Below are 18,422 nucleotides of genomic sequence, written 5' to 3'. Positions count from 1 at the left end.
AGCATTCTGAGCTGCAGATAATAGAAAGCAAAAGAGTTTTTAAAATGTTTTACACATCAGAGATGAGCTCAAGAGTAAGGGACTGCTTCAGATTGCAATTTACCATCTAATGCAGTTCTTGAAGGATATTAAGCTAGAAATTTAAGTAAAAGAAACTGTGCAATCTGAAAATTAAGAATGAAATAATCTGGCAAAGCTTATTAGTGATAACGTTGGTAAGTTGTTAAAGTTCAGCTAAACTTTAAAGACATGATGAAGGTGGCTCAGGGGGAGTATGTACTATTATGCAAAATTAAGCACAAAATTTCAAAGCCAGTAAGTCTGAGTGACAAGTTGGTTAAGTTAATTGCAAGCAAAAATGGAGCTCTAAAAATTACAGGGAGCATAAAACTACAGCATTGTTACTTCTAAAAAGAAAAATCAAAGGAATGTAATGATGGTACTTGACGCACATGAAGGAATAATGAAGCACAAATAGCTAGGAATATTAAGACTAACAATAAGAGCTTTTTAAATGTATTGCAGGCTTAAAAATGCTAGAGAACATTTAGTTCCATAAATAAGGTGATAGAGTAAGGAAATATTTGCTATTTGGAAAAAGAATTACAGAATAATGCATTCCATTTTCATATTTCAATTTCTCGAACAGAATATTCTTGAATGTAAGACCTTATAGAGAGCACACTGTGGCCAGGAGAAATTCAGAATGAAGGAAGAACCTAATACTCTTGTTTAATGCTAATAAATATCTGAGATCTCACTTGAACTTGCCTTGCATTTCCATTGCTTTAAAAAGGTGAAACTTCTTTTAAGAGAAAAAGCTTCAGCACAGCTTGCAACAGAAGCCTGAATCTAGACAAAAGTTCCTGTTATTTCCACAGCTGCTTACTGGTCTTGTATTTGCGGGGCTCCCAGATGAAGAAAGAAATGATGAATTTGACTCTATGTTTTTAGAAGGCTAATTTATTATTCTGTTATTTACATTATAATAAAAGAATACTAAACTATACTAAAGAATACAGAAATTATATAGACAGAAGGCTAATAGATATTAAAGAATTTCGTGACTCTCTCTCCAGAGTTTGATATAGCTGGGCCGTACTTGGCCAATAAGTCAAAAACAATTTAAATGAAATCAATGAAACAACTACCTGTTGCATAAACAATCTCTAACTACATTCCAAACCAGAAAAACGCAAGAGAAGCAAATGGGATAATATTGTTTTCCTTTTCCCCTGAAGCCTCTCAGCTTCCCAGGAGAGAAATCATGAACAAGGGGATTTTTCCAGAAAATATGACAGTGACATGCTGGCACAATGAATTCAGAAAGGAATATATTAGGAGCAGTAGTAAATAACCGTTTGTTGATCACAACATTAATCTCAGTGAACCTTGTCAAACCCTTTAGTAAAATCTCTAGACATTCCCTCTTCATAAGCATGCATCATTCTCTGCATCATTCCTAATCAGTAACACAGGAATAGAATATAATACTGTATGCTTCCCCAGATTGCAATTACGTCAGTCTTGCTTATTAGAGTTAGGACAAAAAAACCCCAAGCCAAACAAAAATAAGATAAAACTCTGGTTCTTCCTGCTGTTTCATTTCCTTCAATGCTTCGTGGGTACAGTCAATCACTGCCTGCTTTCAAGCACAAACTCCTGGGCTAGCTGCACGCTGGCAGCACAGAGGCACAGTCAGCTGGTGGGCTCCTGTGCAGTCAGGGATGGGGGATCCCTGAGAGGCAGGGGTGGCAAAGCAGCATGTGTGCTCAGTGACATGAAGGCTACTGTCAAACACACAGACAATGTCAGAAATCAGGCTGCAAGAAGTATTCTCTCCTAATTTTTTTAATATTAACTATGCCTTTACAGCAAAGACCTTGATGGTTTGGGGGGTGTTTGGCTTTTCTTCCCTTTGCTTCTGTTTGAGAATAAGAAATGCTTAGTGCATCTTCCCAAGAACTACCTAGAACACAGCAGACTGAAAACCGTTGCCATCACAGGGCTGAGCTGGACAAGACAGACACACTTAGTTGAGGGGGAAAACTCATTCAAAAATTGGCAAATGCACAAATATTGAACAAAGTCACAGCTGAGCTGTATGATTTCTTGCTAATCAGCAAGAACACAAGGAGGTAGAGTATGGTGAGTAGCTCTTAGTTAAGAATCAAATGGAAGCAATGCATTTAAAGTAGTAGTTAAATAGTTATATGAGTTGCAACAAGATTTAGTCCATTCTTTTGTACTTGCTAATTCAGCTTTTGGAGAGACAGACAGATTAAGTTTCCCGTGATAATTTTCTTGTCTCTCTTTTTCCTGAGGGTGGATAGAGCAACTAGTTTTGGTTTGTTTTTTTTCCTAGCATAAACACCTAATAGAATAAACTAACATACTCTGAAAAACAGAGTGGAAGAAACCAAACAACCTCAAACTCAAAAGAAGTAAGGGTATGGGGTAAATATTTCTTCTGTTGTTCCTCAGATGGGATGACCCTTGGCTTGTTTCTTTCTCTATGCAACATTGGGGCTTGTGGTATCAAAAACAGCTGCTGTATGAGCCATTAGCAGCCAAAACAAAGATTGTCAAAAGTGGAGGAAATTGACACTGAACCATAAACATTCCTACTTTAATGCAGCAATTCAAGTTGATCAAGGTTAGTATTCAGGGTGTAAGTGATTCTTCACACAACAAACTACAGAAAAAGTGCAGGTTAGTTATCAAATCTACAGGAACATGGTCTTTACTACTATCCTGCTACTCCTGGTGACAGTATCCTTGTAGTTTATCTGGTAGTATGCCATCAAACCCCATGACAAAATTAGTCTAATACCCAAAACACTTGGTCATCTCCTCCATGTTAGCTCAGCTAGCATGTTAATATGCTGGAAAACAAACACAATGTACATTTTGTGCCTCCTCTTCCAGCTTTGACTTCCGCTATCTACTCTAACACAGAATGGATAAACAGTTTTCTTGCCAAATAGTAGTGGATTAGCCACAGCGATGGTGACGACAGCACAGTGTACGAAAGGATAACAGTTACAATAGATATTCCCAAAGCAGTAACATGAGCTGACATATGATGGGAATGAAATGTTATCATTCACATGAACATTTACACACTATGGAAATTATGACTAATATTTGGATTGAGCAGAAGGGCAAATTCAGCATCACACCAACTTGCAAAAAGTTCATGTGAGCAAGATCATATATGCTGAAATTTGATCCCATAATCCATTTCTCCATCTTGAATACAAGTTACTAAAATTTATTCTATACAGTAAAACAAAATGTAAATACTTGAGTAGTCATACTATAATGCCTGTGATTGGAAATATTTTGCTTTTGATATTGTTTCAATCTTGGCCTGATCCCGAGTTCTGTTAAATGTGTATTTCATATCTACCTGAAAGCCCTGCCAATTTTCATAGTTCATCGGGACAGGAAAATTAACTGAATTTATAGTTGAGAATAATAAATAATAATGAATAATAATAAATAATAAATAATGAATAATAAAACTTATAAAACTACCAAGATTTCAGGATGCCTGGAATAGCTGAAGTGAAATCCACAATTTGCTATGCATTAGAAGGAAAAGCATTGTGACATTATATCCATGCTCTTCATGATTTTAAAATTAATGCACTATTTAGAAAGTCAAACAATATTTTATGACCTGTTCAATTCTGCTACTTCTGTATATACACATTAATGTAGTAAAATTTTTTACCACTCTATGAGCTGGACCACGTTCATTACATTTTTTACACAGTAAAAACAAGTGAAGCACAAAGGTTCATAAGATCTTAAACCTTCAAGCCAGTTTTCAGTCCCACCACAAATTTTCAATGCATTCCAATGGTGAGTTCAGTTTTCTATTAGAAGGCATGAAAAATGAGAACATTGCATGGAAATCTGTCCTTTAGACTGCAAGAAGCTGGGATGGCAGTGGAAGAAGCCCTGAGAACTCTGTCCAAGGTGTCAGAGAAATCTTCTGGAAGACACGAGACCATAAGTATACAAGCATAAATATTTTACCTCATAAGAGGAAAAAACTGTTTATTTCCCTGAAATGTCCATTGATGAATATAATCCCAATTATTTAAAAATTCTTTAGGGACTTTTGTGTCATAGCATACTACACTATTCCAGAATTAACTGGCTCGTGGAATGCTCTGGTTCACAAAACTTCTTGTGAATCTGGAAAGTTTTATTAGGAAAAAAATCTCAAAATGTTTTTGAGGCCCATTATTTACTTCAATTTTTCTATATAATTTTCTACCTTTCTCATTACTGGATGTCCTTCAGCTCTTTTCAGCATGTCACTTAACCTGTCTGGTGCTTGTCCCTCCTCTCTTAGACTCCAATAAGTCTGAAGCTCTCTCTGCTTCACTGCCTGGGTTATATTTCATCACAGCTGCCACATTATCTGCAACAACCATCATTAAAAAGGCTGCTGCATTATCCCTAGAAAGGGAGCAACATTTCAACAGCTTTGTGTGGCAAATGCACTCAGGGCGGGTTTCTGCTGCCTCTTGCGAAGCTCCTATTGCTTCACTTTCCCCGCTGGTTCTCCTGCTTTGTAACTCAGGTTCTGAATTTGTCTCAGGTTCCCTCTGTTTTGCTCTCATTAGGAAGGCATTTAGTCAGCATTCTTTTCCCCTCATGATGGAGAATTTGTTCCAGGTCACTGCTGAGCTGTAGACATTTTCCTTGAACAAGTAACCTGTAAAGAAATTAATGACTGCCTTGTAAGATACCAAACCTCTTCTGCAGGATTCCCCATCCTAACCCTAATGGCTGCCCAGTTACCTGGATGGATTTAGAATAACAGAAGAAAGATAAAAGTATAAAGAAAAAATGTGAACTCTTCCTTATCTTCCAATATATGTTTAGTAATGTGTCTTGGGCAAGCTTCTACTAACAAAAATTGTTTGGGATTGGAAAGCTAAAAACCGCTGTGTTATACACTCAGCTGTTGATGTTTTCTTACAGATACCAGCTATGTCAGTATGCCTTAAGTTCTTAGTTATTAATCCAGTTCTTAGATATTAATCTTTCTATTTAAGAAAAAAAATCACAGAAGCACTCTATCTACCAAAAGTTCCAATTATAACTTAGAGGTGTCACATCTTAATTCACAGAAGAGGGATCTATTTTAAAATAAACACCTGTTTCTAGCTCTCCCCATCTAAACCCATTCTAAGCCCAAATCAAACAGCTGCAGTCTTAAAAAAGGCAAATGTTCTCTCAAATAGTACTTAGTATAGATTAACAAGGATGTAGCTTGAAAAGTAAAGTCTTTCATGCCTAGAATGCATCCTTTAGGAGAATTTTTGGTTGCACTATTAATAGTTCTTGATCAGACAACCTATAGAAAATCACCACAAGACAGCATGAAAAACTGCAAACACTATACACCATACTGTTTTATGTAAGGTGAGGAAATATGAACAAATAATATGGGGGACATCTCTTGGCTGGAGAGCTCCTTGGAAGAGGAAAGGGCAAGAATCATCCCAAAAAGTGAAGCATTATTGCTGAATAAACACCACTGATTGATTTGGGAAGGGCAGTTCTTATTAGACTCCGTATGCTGTGCATGTGAGAGGATATTCAGAGCAAGAGACTAAACTGGAGGAGTAAAGCCTCAGGATGGTGCTTAAGCTGAGATGCAAGGCATCCAGAATATTCCCCCTTTTGTAGTTTGACATCAATCAACACAAGCCTTCATCATTCAGCAACCTCTCTTCAGTTCCTCTGAACTGAGTTGGTACGACTTGTGCTAGGGAGCTGAATACATAACCTATTGATCAATGTAGCTAAAAGTTTCTTCCCAGCACTTCTGTTAACATGGATGAAACTTTTGCTCTAACTTGTCTCTTCTTGGAGAACACACATCATATGAACGCTCCAAGAATCCATGCCAGCAGGAAAGCAACCTCCTCTGTAAATCTGCTTACTTTCATCAACTGACTACTGAACAGAGCCCAATCAAGAAAGAGTTATTTCACAATTAGCTGTGCTCAGTTTTGCTCTTAATAATCCTTACCTTTCAGAGATCTAAGCTTTGACAGTTCCACAGGTCCCACAAAAGAAAGGAGGATCAAACACGCTGCAGCTGTTTCTCTGCAGCATTTCTCTTCTTCTAAAAGTGTTCTCAAGTTAATTTTGATGAGGTTTGAAAGGAGTAGGCTTGTGCTCCACGCTGAAAACATTTTCAATTTGACAGCTCTGTCTGTGTGGGGGTGGGAGAAAGATCAGTGATATCTTTAAGTTATGCAATAAAAAGTTAACTGTCTTCTTTGAATGCAGATTTCTATTGAAGTTTAAATAGTCCTATTCAGAAAGGAAATGACTGAAAAGGTGGTTAACATAAGTAAGCTGAAGCAACCTGCTGCTGTTCCTCTGAATAAAGCTGACCTTCTGGAGTAATGGCAGAGGGTGTCGACCTTGTTTTTCTCCCTTGCACCAGCCACCATGTATCTTTACATGAGTACTGTATTTCCAAGCAAACAGCCAACTTTCATGTATGGCAGTACAGAGTAGTGCACAGCGCCAACATTCTCTAAAATGAACTTACTTGCTTTCATAAAGACTTAGAGGACTCCAGCTTATGCTAAGCTTTGCACTGACCAAAACTCTCCCAAGGGATGGACAAAAGATTCCTGGGATCTACAAGGAAAAAAAGCATTAATGCTTTTGCAACACATTCCAGAAATCACAGGCCACAAACTATCTGATGCTGTAACTGTAGAAGCTTTGCTGTGGAAATACATGTCTTTACCTTCTTTCATACAGTGTTATGCCTCTATTTCAGAGTTGTAAGGAGAAGGGAAGGTATGCTTCTAACACAATAAAGAAAACCAGCCAAAGAGAATCCTAAAAAGACTGAAAATTTAAACTAGTTCTCTTTGACCTTTTCTCATCATCCAGTAAGTTATCTTTCATTTACAATAAGGCACTACTCCTTCAAGCAGTTTTTCTTCTCCCTCCTGTGCTTCTGTGTCACACGTGGCAGTCGCCTGGAGAAAATCTGCCGTGGTGACCATCTTCCTTCTATGTCCAGCACTCTCACTACCGCCCATGTGTCTAAACTGCTCCTGAGGGTCTTTTTAAGAATGCATCACCCAGTTTCAAGAAGTGGCCTTTTTTCACTATTTGTGACGCCTGTCTCCCCCATATTTTTACTTTCTTGGGGCCTGGGTCTTGGGAGCAGAGATCTTTCGCTGAAGGCAGAGGGCTCCACCACACCTTCTCCTTCTGTCTCTGTTTTCTTTACTTCTCCTCGCGGCCTTATGATTCTTAGCTTCTGGCCAACTGCCTCCTCCAAGGTGCAATCTCTGCATTATCAGAAAAAATTGGTTTCGCCCGTAGCTATGTAAGAGGAAAGTCCAGCCAAAGCCACTCCAATCATTTTCTTTATCTAGGGCACTCTTATCTGCTGGCATTTTCTTCAACTACTCAAACCCTCTCTTCTTTCCTATTCTCCGTCCCCTCTAAACTTTCAGCTGGGGAGGATCAGTGTTTTTACAGCTTCCATTGTTTCAATACTAAAAGAGTTAAAAGCTCAGCCCGGTCTGCCTGTGGCCGAGCACCTTGCCCCCCTCCTCCACTTCCTGGCTGTGGGTGGTGCTGGCCCAAGATATCAAATTCCAAGCCAGTACAGTCTCTATCATTCTCTCTCGGGAGGGAGGGGGGCTGGCCAAACCGTCCCAGTCCTCCTCCAACACTGCCTCTTACAGGGGCTCCAGCCTCCCTTCCCACAGGCCGCATGGCCTTTCCCTCCCCCACCCAGACGCAGCTGGGCAGGGGGGGAGGTCAGACTCACTCACCCGCCGGATCAAAAGAAGAAGTTTCTCTCAGAATGCTCTGCTTTTAACCCCTGTGTGTTCTCAGAAGTGTATCTAAATTTCTAGTGACCACACTAAGTACTTTATTTCAAATCTAGCTACTAATCGGTTTGACTCCAACTTTTCCAGAAACTTACTTCCAAGCCAAACCACGACACCTCCCAAAGGTTTAGAATATAGAGCTTGTACTCCAGAAAGCAATGAACTCTCACTACATTAATTTTGTCAATGCCATCAATGCCATATTAACACCTGAATCCTTCACATGAATGCTCTTTACCCACACTGTGCTTCAGTCAAGCAGCTATGTCTGTCACATGTCACAGATAAGAGTTTCAAGATTATGTGATTTACCAAAATCACAGGTGAAGTTTGTAGCTGAGGTGCTGCACCTGATTTTCAAGTCCAAGCCTTCTCTTTTTCTAGCAATATATATCTACAACCTCATCTTTCTTTCTATTCTTCTCCACTGAGATGAATGGTCTCCTTTTCTTCCCTGCTAGAACAAAGTCCAAACAGATAGTAATGACAACTTCCACTCCAGCAGAAACACTGTAGATCCAGGGAGGAGTCTGGCCATTTTTCCCATCACAACTGATAATCCCTTTCTAGGACCACAAAAAGGGAAGCCAAAGAAGAGCTTTAGGAGTCATAAAGATGTCATTGCAGGAACACTTCAAGCAAATAAGTGACTTAGACTAATTGCCTAGGGCCAGTCCTATAGACAGGGTTCCAAAGGAGCTGGCCAGAGCCTGTACCAGATAGTAAGTCCAGCCCAGATGTTGAGGAGAACAACACTCACAGCCTTAGCCCAAATATTCTACCTTGATAAACCCATGACAATAAAGAAATAGATCCAAGCATGACTCACTATGGTGATCACCTTGGATCAGTCAACACTAGGAACGTTATCAGGATATTAACTGGTAAACTTGTGGGAGGACATCATTTTCCCCCCATCACATTTACCGCAGGTCTGGTAGAAAAAGAAGAGAGACATTTACAGAAGAATCAAATATTCTCTTTCATAACAAAGAGCAATATATTTTTAGGCTTTAAAAAATTATATTACTTCTACATGTCAACCCTTCAGATTTTTTCTGTAATACATATCTATTTTAAATTAAGTAATTTAATTTCAAAAACTATTGTATTGTGCAGTTACTTCTTTTTCTTACCTTCCTTTTCTTTTGGACCTTTATCCTGTAGTTAAATAGTATGCTGCATTAACCACATTATAGTAAGAGTTGAAGTGTACATATTTCTTTGTATTTTTTTGTTGAAATATTACTCCTGTACCCTAAAGCTATACCCTTTCTACTTGCTTAGTAATCAACACCTTTGATACTTTCTGTCTTCAGCATTATTATTGCCCAAATTTCTGAAGTCCGTCAAAGGCAGAAAAGCATTGAAGAAAAGTACCTCCAGATGCATCAGAGCTCCAATACCAGAAAGATCTGCAATTATTTGAAAGTTACCAATTTATACAGTAAAAACAAGCAGTATTATCTATGTGCAAATAATGATGCACAGAACTCTGAGCAACACAATGTAATTTCGAAGTTGTGCCTTACTGAGTAGGGGTTGCACCAGCTGTCCTTCAGGGGTTGTTTGATATTACAATTTCCATAATCAAAATTTCATATGAATAAGCAAACAAATGCTGTGGATTTTTCAGGTTTTCTTGGTTTTGGAGCTTTTTGTGCCACTTGGAAAAGTATTTGGGGAGGGAGAATGTTTCCTTTAACTTGTCCAGTCTAATGGTCCTCTAACCACCACCTGTCTCTTTGTCAGAAATCATTCAAAAAATTCTTCAGTTTCTAAAAAGGAAGAATTATAATTCTTGAAAGCAACCTAGAAACTTTTCATTCATTTATGCCTCTCCAAGGAGCTTCTGAAATACAGCACAGTAGATGTAGAGCTGTTTACAGTATGCCTTGCTTGCCTTGCCTTCATGGGACTGTTCTGCCAGCAAGCAACTTCACTACATAGATCTAAATAAATACAAATCTAAAATATTTGTAATAATATATATAATAATAACAAATATATCTATTCATCATATAAACCCATTTCTATAATTTGATGTCTTCTGCTAAGTTTTTCTGACATCCAGAGAGATAACATTTCAAAGGCTGAGCCCAATTATCCCATTACCTACAAAGCTCTGCAAAAGACTTCAGAGTACGTAAACGAGCACTAAAGAAGAGAGGCAACAAATACAGGCTGGATGAGAAAAAAAATGCACTGATTATTAACTGTAAGCAAAGCAATCTAATACTTTCCTGAATTCTAGAAATAATGATAAAACTGCCCTCAGAAAGAGTAAGTCCCTTTCCTATGGTCTAGACATAGTCAAAATTGACACCTATGCTGTCAGTATTAGTGGAGGAAGAAGATACCGAAACCATCTGGAAACAGACACAGTTAATCATTAACTTGACATGATGATGATGATCAGAAGCTGAATGAGAGAAATTTTTTATTTACTAGATCTACAAGTCTAGATAGCTAAAAAACTAATTAAGACATCAGGTTTCTATTCAGAAAGTATTTGCAGATGAAGTATCAAATTTTAAACTAGATATCGAAGTCCATTTTCTTTCACTCCACCAATCTGTTGAAGTACAAAAACCTAATTGAAAGAAAACCAAAACCTGCTTTTCTGAAACTCTATGTATTCATCTGCAATGTGAGAGATAAATGCTGACATCAGTCAGTCCAATCCACTTGATCTCATTTAGGCAAGCACTTTTTGTAGCTTTTATTGTTCAATGGTCCAGAAAGTGACTGTGTAAAAATATTGTGTAAAATTACATCTTCTTCTTGCATATGTTCATACTCAAAATTAATCTGTTTCACTGTCAGAAAGCAAGTTTCTTCCAACCTGTGATTCTACACCTAGAAGACATACAAAAGCATTTTTATCCTGCAATGTGCACAGAAAAAGGACACAATTACTTTCCATAATTCTGCTGAAGATGGGCAGGAAAGCAACAACAATTTTGTGTATGCACATGTAACTATTAAGCTCTGTGAAAGCAGAGAGAGAACAACCCATACCCCTATCTTTATTGTTGAATATGTCAAATAACTAGAAAGTCCAACTGGGAGCTATTTTCAACCAGGAATATATCTGCAAACATCAGGTGTAGCTCACAAATAAATTTTGGAGACAAATCCAAACAGGAAAAATCACATATTATATTAACAGAATTCAAAGAGGAACACCTGAAAAATATATTTTCAGAATGAATGATACTTCAAAAGCATCAGCAAACTTTTCTTCACGACTTAATAAAAGAAAATGCATTTTAAAATCCTGAATTTGCATTTCCTTGTGCCAAAGCATGCTATTAAATCAATTTAAGGTACAATTAAATTAATTGTATGTTGATTTAATAATAAACTTTGGGATAGTCAGTTATACCTCCTATACATACAGAAGATTGTGTTGCATACGCAGTTTTATGCCAGAAATATATATTTAGAGTTGGTTCTGCAAATATAACACAACAAACTATCGAGGAAAGAAATATTTACCTAACCAGGACTAAAAGGTTCTTCATGTGGGAAAAAGAGCCTGCTGCTTAAACCTCTGTTCTAATGACAACAATTATAAAATAAAATCTGAGGAAAATGTAGTCAGTGCACATAAGCTCTGACAAGATAATACCACATCTCCAATTGTTATTGTTTTCAACATATTTGCAAAATGACGTGGAATTTTGAGTTCTTTCTTAAAAGTTCAGCACCTTTCTTATAAGCAAAAAAAAAAAAAAAATACCCCACAGCTTTTATTAAGCCAGTGTAACTGAACTTCAAAGAAACAAGATGGAATAACGACTACTACTGAACACTACTTCACTCATTTTCTGTTCAAAAGTCTTTATGATGAGATTACATAAAAGCTGTACTTTAGAAAGTCAGACAAGGGCTTTAATCTATCTCTTTATACCTCTGACAAGCTTGAATATAACTTTCTTCAACCATGCAGCCTCTTCAAATCAGCCTTCCAAGCAAATTTCTCCTGCCCACACCCTCCAACTAGGCCTCTACTAAAAACAGAAAAAAACCCAAATCTAGTGTTTCTGAGGTAAAAAGAATAATAGAGAAGCAGAAATAAAGACAAAAAGAAAAGATGTGCCTTTTATACTTCATGGAACAGCTCACTGAGTTCTCAGTCCCTCAAAGTAAAAGCCCCACTTGCAGTTCCTTCTGCCGATCACTATATGCTACAACTGCACCTACATCTGTTCCAAACTCAAAATCAAGATGGTTTGGATGTTTTTCAAGTCACTCCATCAGCTATTTTTTTCATTTCTAGTCTGTCTCCTCCTTTCCTGCAACATGCTGTCATGTACATTTACATTTTCCCATTTCTCAAATGAAATATTTGGTTTTCAGAACAATCTTCTGTCCAGGGAAGTTTACTGATAAATTCTGCAAATAACTTCTAACTTGCTATATACCTATGATTTAAACAAGATATTTATGAAAACTTTCTTCTAATTCTTCTGAAACAACAAAGAAGAATTTAACCAAACAGTGACTATGTCAGACTGAGACAAATTTTGTACTTGGTCATTTTGCAGAGAAGCCATTTTTCGTAAACAATTTGAGAAATTAGCTTTCCTTTGGAAAAAGCCAATGATTCCCTCTAAGCAGCATGTAACCAGACTGCTGTTACAAAACATTTAGTAAGCATCATAAGCTTTCTGCTCCAGAGGTATTAAACGTGCTGCTCAGTACCTGGGAATGATCATCTATGCAAATCCAAGTCTCTTTAGGACACTGAAGACCACACCATAGGTGTGTCCATAGATAGTTTCCAAAGGCTATCATGCCTGTAAAAAAAGGCATAAATAAAGACAGCCCTGGAGAGTGTAACCTTTTCATAGAGGCCGGACAATAGATGAACACATAAACTTTTGCAAAAGTTACCCTTATTGCCTCACATTGCAGTGCATGAGACAGTTTACAAACACTGTTTTTGTACAAACATGTGTACAAAGATGTTTGACAAAGACCTAAGTCTTGATCCATGTTCCAGAACTCTACTCCTGCAATTAAATACTATATTCTGATATTATATGTTTCTCTTATATTCTCAGGTTTTATATTTCCAGACTTTAATAACTTAATTTTTGAATTCTTTTCCTAGAGACAAATGTCACTGCACATTGCTTCACAATTTGGTGTGAATTTGACTCTAGGCTTTAACTTGAGTTTCAGTCAGAAGTATCAGATCCTTAAGGATATAAAAATTATGCTGTTATCAACATTCAAGCAGTCATGGTACAAAATCCAGAAGAAACACTAAATGCTTTTATTAACTCTACTGTCATCAAGTTTCTTCTGCTAAGCAATGAGTGGAGAAAGGCAATACAAGTACTGATGGAATACTTGTTTCCTACCATTAGGAATATTCTCATATTCCAAATCAGATGGATTGGCTCTGCCACCTCACTTTCCTAATTATTAAAGAAAGATGTTTCTAATTCCAAACATCCATATTTTCTTGCCTGACATTTATTATTAATCAGAATTTTCAGGCATTTGCTTCCTATTCTTGCTTCCTTTCCAGAAAAGTACAGTAAGCATCTGAGAGAGAGAAAACATATATATCAGAAAGTGAAAAATTATTGGAAAACCAGAGAAAATAATTTTAGCTTACAAGTAAAGAAGACCAATGAAACCCTACAAGTATTAACCTGTTTCATTCTCTGCTGCTTCTACCAAGCTTCTGGCACCTCTGTGCATGTCCCACTAAAATCTACAACAAATTTGGGAGCATTTTATTATCTTGGTGCAGGAGTTTTCCTACCAGGAAACCAAAGATTTAAAGATTTTAGTTACCTTGTCTGCATTTAGTGAAAATTAAATGCTTCATTTTAATAAACACAGAATTTTGAATTCATTACTCATTTCTTTTAGGTGTTAGTATTAGGAAATATTTTATGCAGCATTTTGTCAAAACAAAAGCCAAAGGATAAAACAAGATAATAAAAAACAGGGCATATTTTCATCAGAATTTTCAAATCACCTTATTTACCACAGTAAATAGATATTTGGAACTAGCAAATTATCCTGCAGAGACCAACTGAATTTACAGAACTGAAAATTCACTGTTAGTCTTAAATGTTCACAGCTAAGACAGTTTTACAGTACAAAATATTACAAATACATGTGGAGGACCATATGATGACTGCAAGCCAGTTCTGAATGTCTTTCTGAAGAACTGAAGCAGCAGAAATGTAAGTTACTAACTTAGCTAAAGAGTCAGAAAATTTTATCTTTGTCTTACTGCAAAAAAATTGGATTAAGGTACCACCCCGTCTACGTAGCACTAACAATGAGGGATGACATTACAAATATTTCCCTGTATTTACAGATGTGTAATACATCAGGAGAAGAAATACATAAACTGGTGAAGAATCCTAGCAATAGTTTTGAACTGTGCATGGATCAACAGGCCAGTTTGAAGGGGGCCACAAAAGCAAGTCATGGAAAGGTTGTTTCAGATACCACAATAAAGGAATCTGATGATCTACTTGAATATCTGCAGTGGTCCAAAATAAAAAAGAAATATTTGAAAGCCACCAATTACAGCTATAGTAATCAGATACACATTCCTCCATAAGACTACATAACCCTCATGTTTTTATAGCTCAGACATCTGGCATCCTGTACCAGGTTCCACAGGTCTGCTCCCATGTTATACAAATGCTGCAGCTACACGCTTAGCTCAGAAGAGCTCCATGACTCCAAGAGTTTTTCCAGGGGTGACGGGTGCAGTTTCATTACAATAAGTAAATGTGGGGTTTTTTATTCCCCCACACAGAAGAAAAAGCTGGCTTTGAAGAAGGGAGTTGTACAGGTAATACCTTGCCATGGGAACAAGTTGTCCAGAGGGGTTGTGCAGTCATTGGACAGAGCCCTGAACAACCTGGTCTCATTTCAGGGCTGGTCCTGCTTTAACCTGGAAGCTGGCCTAGGGATGTATTGAAGCCCCTTCCCATTGAAGTGCCCCATGATGCTACAAAAAGGCATCAAAGACATGTAGTCAGCTTTTATTTAATTTCTTTCACTCCATTCAGGTAGCTCTAGCTTTGCTTTGCAATTTACTTTTTTTCACATCATTTGTTCTGAGGCTTTACAGAACATTTACATCATATTTGCATGTGTTCCTACAGAAATATAAGGATTTCCAAAAAGCTGTTTGGGTTTGGGGTTTATTTTCCGTTGTTATAAAGAATGGGACAGAAAGCCTCATGGAAATTCCTGTTTCCAGGAGGTCTTCAGAAAAGTCAGGTTATCAAAAATCTTGGAGAAGAAATCTCTGCAAAAGGTAAAATATTCCTGCTGAGAAATCTAGAGGCAGGTTTTGCCTCATCCCTATGATTACATCTATACTGCTTTTCAGAAGAACAGGCTAAAATTTCCACCAAAAATTGCTGGGAAATTTGTTTGCAAATTGATTTCAAAAGTTCAATGAAAACAAAAATAGAACAGAAGGCTTCTGTGTATTTATTCTCCCTGTTCCTTCCCACCCTTTCAATTTTCAGACTGAAAGAGCAAATTCTTAGTTATTAAAGAATTTGATACTGCTAAAGAAGGAACACTTACAACTGAAATATAGCATCAGAACCAGGCAACTACATAATCACTTATCAGAAATCCTTGTACTTTAACAACCTCACCCTGCATTTAGGGAACAAAAGATTCAAGAAGCTATTCTGTTTGTTTGCCATCTATTACAGAATGAATACAGCCTTCTCATAATGTTGATGATTTGCTAAATGTCCCTGTGAAGCACAAAAGCCTGCTGTCCAGTTTGCAGACCTAGTGGAATAAGGCACAAGCTGCCATTTTGCAGCACTCTGATTTCAAAGCCTTCTCAGAAGAGTACATTTCTTTGTGCTTTTTATCTACATAAGCATTATTTGCTTTGTCCTTTCAGAGGTCACCTAAAGGTACCATTTAATCTTGAGACAGCTCGTGGGTCTGTATTTCTTCATCTGATAATATAACCTGTATTTCTCTCTTTGCTTAGTGGTCAAGCAGCTTGCTGAACTGATTTTGATGTGTAATACTCAGTCTTAATTGTTCATTCGTTGCATTTTATCAAATTTCTCTCTGATGCATTGTAAGCAGGTCTGGTTACTTTATATATCTGAACTTCGGCTGCAGAGCCCTACTGCTCTCTCGCTTGCTCACAACCATCATCTAAAGCTGCTGCAGAAGCAGTCTGTATTCCTATTGCTGCACGCTCACCTTGCTTCTTTTGGACTGCTATGCAGTAAAACTTCAGTGTGCTGGTTGTTAAAACCGGTTGTGCTTCATTGCATGGACTATGTCTCACCTACTTCCTGCAGTACCCCATTTCTTGTCTTACTTGTCACTGGCATATATTTTTTGTATTTCTGCATTATTTTTCTTTTATTCCTTTTATTTTTTTAATGTTAGCAGTGACGGTATTGTTGAATCAGCAGTTCTGAGAGAGCTAAAGCAATAATCAAGTACCATTTTCCTTCTACTTCCCCTTTCCAGCACGTTGTGGTCCCCAAGCAGCTTCACTGGGGAGAAGAGGAAATGACTGCAGCTCCAGTTGCATCTCTCACCCCATCCCATAACTGAGATGGACCAAGAGGACTCAAGGGGCCATAATACTGCTCCTACTGAGGCAAGGCTCATCAGGACTGGATTAAGCAAGAAACACTTTGGCTACAAACAGCCAAAGCACCTTGGTGTGACAGCAGTGACAGTTTGCTAGGCCAGATTTACAAAATTAAGCCACCTGTGATTGGAGAAGCAGGAGTCAGAGATCAGCCCCCATGTTCCCTCACTGGCTCCAAGAACCATTCCATTCTTCGTATTGCCATTTTCCTCACAGAAAAATGAAAACCAAAGCCCTTCCCTCCCTCCCCTTCCTCATTAAAAATTATCTTCTCCACTCCAGGAAGCAACTTCAGCAAACTGGAGGGATTTGAGCAGTGGGAAAAACCTTGCTAAACATGTGCCTCCAACCCAAAGGAAACACTGGGTCACTGCAGGTCTTCTTTTATGACACTGGAAGTTGATGACTGCCATTTTTACATTACGATGTGCTATAATTTGAAGCTTTTTGCTCAGCTGATTGCAATACTTTTGCTGCCCTTCCCCTAGGCTCTTCTGAACACAGAATTAGCTCCCCAAAACCCCTTTTCCACAGGAGTGTTTTCTGTTGTCTTCAGAGGTCGAATGCCATTGACGATGCATAGCTGGGCGACAAAGGTTTCGGCGTAAATCTAAGCCTGCACTTCAGATTCAGTGAGAGGTAGCTGGTGGCACTTGAGCTGCATGTCTGGGAACCTGCCCGCTTTGGTGGCAGCCTGAGACAGGGCAAGAACGCGTGTGTCTGCCAACCTGCAGCTGCTCTGCAAGCAGCTAGAGGCCGGCAGCTCGGGGTGGGGAGGCGGCGGCAGGAGAGGAACCTCATACAAACAGAAGGTGCGTGCTGACGTTAATCTCCGCTAACGAAGCCTGCACAGAGCCCGTGCTCTGAGTCACCCAGCGCAGCGGCGAGCCGAGAGAGAGCTCATGAATCAAAGGGCCCTGAAGAAAGCTCATGAATCAAACCACCCTGCCGTAACGAGGGGAAGCGGTGCGGACAGGGGAAGGAAGGGAAGGAGAGCAGGACAGGGCTTGCGTCAGACCCGCAGCCGCTGCCTCTGCGCTGCCCCTGCCTCTGCTGCCCGCGGCCCTGCTGGCGCCCTTACCTGGCCCCGGAGCCCTGGCCGGAGGCCTTGCCCAACTGGACCGTGCCGGGGCAGCTAGCGGGGTGCGGGAGGGCCCCAGCAGGGCACAGCTCCTCCGTGTACACGACTCCGGGCAGGAAAGGACCGCTGTTACACAGGGCAGCCTCTGGAGAGTGGGGAGTGGCCAAAGCAAGCACCTGGGGACAGCGCTGTGACTGCGGGCAAGTCTTCTTCACCATTTTGTTCAATTAGGTGCCCACGTGTAAGGAAGATCAGAGCAGAAGCAACCAACTACATAGAGCAGGCTCTAAAAGTAAATTTTTTGCAGCTTCATCGATGTGAAAAACACCAAATGGCACAAGCACATTTACCCATTTACCACGACAGCAGCACATGGGCACAGAGACTCCCTTCCTCTCCAGTCAGTTGAAGATTTGTGACAGGCGGACAACTGCTGGGGAATTGGTTGAAGTTCTTTTGTATAATAAAATGTAAGTCTTTATAAAAAGCATGTCAAAGAAGAGAACCATAAACCATCCTTCTGCATAATATATACCAGGCAGCAAACCGTAAGTATCTGACCATAACAAAACGAGGGTTTTTTTCACAATTCCAACCTGCTTTTCTCTTGGCTGAATTCTCAACTCACATGCCTCAGTGGCTGGGTGGTGACGGATTTGATGTGGCTGTTCCAGGTGCTGGAGCAATAACACACATCTCCACACACACAAAATCCCGGGTTATTGCAAGGTAGGCCAGGAAAGAAAGCCAAGGCCTGCAACAAATGTTGCAGTCTTCCCAGGCTGCCAGGAGCAAAGGC

General features: G+C 39.0%; 1 long non-coding RNA gene across 4 annotated transcripts in view; it reads right to left on the bottom strand.

Annotated features, from left to right (window-relative positions):
- Positions 1 to 760: 760 nt before the first annotated feature.
- The window catches only part of LOC135296989 (uncharacterized), a 41,889-nt gene continuing 24,227 nt past the window's right edge, over positions 761 to 18,422 (bottom strand). For 3 of the 4 annotated variants that reach the window (XR_010358986.1, XR_010358987.1, XR_010358989.1), the window contains 3 exons: positions 6,593 to 6,684; positions 6,062 to 6,247; positions 761 to 4,735 (listed from right to left, as the gene is read on the bottom strand). This is a non-coding gene — a long non-coding RNA (uncharacterized LOC135296989). Of the gene's footprint in view, positions 4,736 to 6,061; positions 6,248 to 6,592; positions 6,685 to 17,973; positions 18,073 to 18,422 lie in introns of those variants that run through there. The other variant, XR_010358988.1, reaches the window with a different exon arrangement.

This window comes from Passer domesticus, chromosome 3 (genome assembly GCF_036417665.1).
Source record: "Passer domesticus isolate bPasDom1 chromosome 3, bPasDom1.hap1, whole genome shotgun sequence".
Lineage (NCBI taxonomy): Eukaryota > Metazoa > Chordata > Aves > Passeriformes > Passeridae > Passer > Passer domesticus.
The sequence above is the reverse complement of the archived record's forward strand: the minus strand, read 5'-3'. Positions and strand labels throughout refer to the sequence as shown.